Here is a 4,336-nt window from a genome sequence, read left to right as displayed (position 1 = left end):
AAAAAAATAAATCATTAAATTTAAACATACAAGTTTGTGATCAAAACTACAGTGAATGTTTAAATTTTTAAAATATTTATTACAGTAAAATAGACGTTGCCATGAATCCACGTCAGAACACTCCCATCCCTTTTAACACACCTATTGCATCATTCTTGCCGCTTTCCGAAGCAGTTCTGGAAGTCCCAGAACCAGTGAACAAGATGGCTGAGAATCCCTGTTACGTTTTTATGAGCCTGCCTTTCCACTGGATAGCATTCAGCACCTGTATTCACCGTATTTTTGACACTCACAAGAAATAACTACCAGAAATACTTCAGAAAGTGGCATGAATGATGAAATAAATACATTCTAAGCCAGGGGCAGTATTTTGAAGGAAATTTATAGCAATGTGCCTTTGAGTGTAATAATTTTTTAATTAGATCACACACTTCAAGTATGACCAGGCCTTGTATGGGCAACTCGTTTTGCCTAAAGCAGTTTTGAAGCAAAAACATGATACAGTCATGATTGTGCTTCCATTTCTAGAAAACCATGAAAACTCCAGATATAAAACAATGAACAAATATAAAACATTTGAAGGATATAGCTTGCTAATAAATGGTTTCACAACAAAAAATAAGACAACAAATATTGCTAGTAATGAGATGTTATGGCTTGTACCTAGATGTTCCTGTCAAAGCCTCATATGGTCACAGGTGGGGTGTTTCCGAGGTGCTGGATCAGGGTGTGTGAATGTAGATTAAGGATGTGATACTGGGATTAAGGGTGAGGATATGTATGGCACCGATCTATAGGCTTGTAGCTGGGATGGACTATAAATGGACAGAAAGAAGGCAGGCTTGCTGCTGCTGCCCACTGATTTTTGCTTGCCATGCCATGGACTGTTTCTTCTCTGTGATGCCCCTCTGCCATGCTGTCCTACCTTGGAAACAGCCTACTATGGATTCCTCTACAAACTACAGCTGGATTAAATAAACTTTTTCTCCATCAACTTTGGGTGTCAGGTATTTTGTCTCATCAATAGAAAAGTAACTAAGACACAAATAGTACTGAATTTGTTTCAATCTTTAGTTTTTATCAGTACTTCTTCTATGATTTTTTATTAGTTCTAATTTTTTGTTTCTTTGCCTTTTTTTTTCCAATGCAAGCTCCACTACGAAGAAGGTTCTCTGAAATTGTTCTTTCTTTTATACATTATCTTGCAGTAACAATTAATGCCATTTGTTACTGTAAGATAATCGGATTTCAGATTTATTCTTACTCAAAAAATCCATCTTTACACCAAAAGCATAGTCAACCAAAGAAAAATAGATAAATTAGATATCAAAATTAAAACTTCTCATGGTATAGAGAACACCATAAAGGGAGTAAAAAAATAACTCAGAATGAGAGAAAACTTTTTAAAATCATGTATTTTATAAGAGGTTGGTATCTAGAATATATAAAAATGATTACACCTCAGTAATAAAAAGTCAATTTATTCAATTTAAAAATGAAAAAAAGATTTGAATAGGTATTTCTTAAAGAAGGAATACCATGAAAAAAATGTTAAACATCATTAGCTATCAAGGAAATGTAAACAAAACTATAAGACAGGGCCTCATACCCATTAAGATGGCTATCAGATAATAACAAGTGTTGTAGATGTGGAAATATTGGAACTCACACATGGCTGGGGCGGATATAAAATGGATAGTTGCTTGAAAAATACTCTGACATTTCCTTAAATGATTGAATATGGTGTTGTATGAATGAGCAAATCTGCTTTTAGTTATATACACCCAAGTTAAAAATATGCTCACACCAATAATTGAACATGAATATGTATAGTAGCCATACTCACAATAGACTCACAGTAGGCCAAAACAGTCTCAAAGAGGATGTACTAATGGCCAAAAAGTGCATGAAAAATTCCCACTTTCACTAATCATCAGAAAAATGCATATCAAATCCACAATGAGGTATTATTTCACCCCAGTTAGAATGGTTATCATCAAAATGACAAAAAATAGCAGATGCTGGCAAGGATGCAGGAAAAAGGGAACTTTGATACATTGTTGATAGAAATAAAGTTATTACAGCATTAGGAAAGTGGCATGGAGATTCCTGAAAAGACTAATAGAACTACTGTACAATTCAGCAGCTCCACTACTAGATAGATATATATATATATATATACATATACATATATATATATATATATATATACACAAAGAAGATAAAATCATTTTACCAGAAAAAGTACTTGCATTCCCAAGTGTATCGCAGCATTATTCGCAGGAGTTAAAATATGGACTCAACCTAGATGCCCTTCAGTAGATAAGGGTATATGAAAAATGTATATTTACATGATGAAATACTATTCTGCTGTAGAAAAGAATGAAATCCTATCTTTTGCTGTAACATGGGTGGACTAGAGTGAAATAAACCAAACCCACAAAGATAAATACTATGTCTTATCACTCATTTTTGGAAACTAGTAAGTCAGTTTTATAGAACTAGTGGTCACGAGCGGGATAGTGGTCACCAGTCAAGGGAGTGCCAGGGAAATGGAGGATGGAAAGAAGTTTAACAAGGGTCACCAAAACACAGGTGGAGTAAAGGAATTACTTCTGTTTTTTCTTTAATATAGCAGAGCAACTTAGTTAAAGCATCTGTGGTATATTTCGAAATGACAAAGCATATAAAAACAATTAATGGGTGAAAAGATGGAGATGCTTACTACATTAATTTGATATTCATGCTGTATACTTATATTAAATTACCATATTGTATCCCATAAAGATATATAAATATATCATCTCAATCTTTAAAATATAATTAATAATAATGCAAAAACTAGAAATAACCCAAATGTCCATTAGCTGATGAACAGATAACCAAAATGTGATGTATCATACAGTGGAATATTATTTGGCAGTAAAAAAGGAACAAAGTATTAATATTTGTTACAATATGAATAAACTGTCATAAAATTTTTCTAAATGAAATAAGCCAGCCACAAAGGTTTCACAGGCTATAACATTCTATTTAAGTGTAATGTCAAGGATAATCAAAAATACAGAGTCATAACATAGGTTAGTGGTTTTCTAGACATGAGATAGTAGGAAGACTGAGAGTGCTGCCCAAATAAATGAGTTTTTATAAAAAAGGAAACCCCTCTTCCACTCAAAAAGAAAATGGTCTGTTATAGCAAGATGTTGGTAAGGCTTCAAATTGTTGCACACTCAGTCTCATGAGTGTGTACACATTTACCTGTCTCAGTAGTGGAGAAGTTCTGGATTTAGTATCAGAAGCCCTGGGCTTTGTATCTTGTCTTCCTCTAACTGTACAACCTTGAAGGATTCATTTAACCTTTCTGAGTCTCAATAAGACAAAAATTGTGATGACTACCCCACAGACATTAAATGCATGACATGTGTCAAAAGGTCTTATGAGCTATAAATTGCTATATAAATGTAATTGGTCATTATTATCTGTCCTACACACCAGGGTCACAAGGAGTCAGGCACAGAGGGAGTTGACCGGCATTACCTAACTACATCAGACACAGAAGCCAGGAGCTGAATTTCCTGTGAGAAATCACACTGCCAAGCAGATAGGGTAGTCATGTCACTCTGTCCACTCATTTCCTTTCCAGGAAAGAAATCCATTTGGGAAACTTAATTACCATTGGAAGGCTGCTTAGAGAATGCACAATCAGGGCCAGGGGACTTTGATTATCCTGGAAGCATTATAGTGAAGATATGGAAAACTAATAAGCCATCTTCCTCCTCTGTGGAGAGAGATCTGTCAAGTGGACTCATGCCCCACTCTTTGGTGCAGCAGACCTTCACAATATGGCCTGTGTCTCTATTTTTCTGGAATTCTGCCTCTCACTCAAGTATTTATGACTCCCTCAACTTCATTACTCTTCTGTATACCACATACTGTTACAAAGAACCAGTTCCCTATTTCAACCTTCTTTGATATTTATCATATTTTACATGTAGATTGCATTCTTGATGACAGTTTGTGACATACAATTTCCCACTCGCCATATAGAAATTTTGACTAAATGCAAGTTTTCCAGAAAAAGCCAATCTCATTGACATTGCGTGACTTCTTTCTTGATCCCGTTGCTTTATCTTCTTCCAGAAAGTACATCTGTGACCTTAAAATTACTCTACTGAGGTGAATAATTATGAATACTGTAAATGCTATAGGTCAGTAACTTGATGGTTAGTAACCATAGCATGAATAAAACCTGTGGGTAAAGCACAGTCTTGATCTCTCTTACTGCCTCACCTTGCTAGCATGCACATATACACTTTTTTTTTTTTTTTTTTTTTTA

This window comes from Fukomys damarensis, unplaced genomic scaffold, assembly GCF_012274545.1.
Source record: "Fukomys damarensis isolate Sample0158 unplaced genomic scaffold, DMR_v1.0_HiC HiC_scaffold_32, whole genome shotgun sequence".
Taxonomy (NCBI): Eukaryota; Metazoa; Chordata; class Mammalia; order Rodentia; family Bathyergidae; genus Fukomys; species Fukomys damarensis.
The sequence above is the reverse complement of the archived record's forward strand: the minus strand, read 5'-3'. Positions refer to the sequence as shown.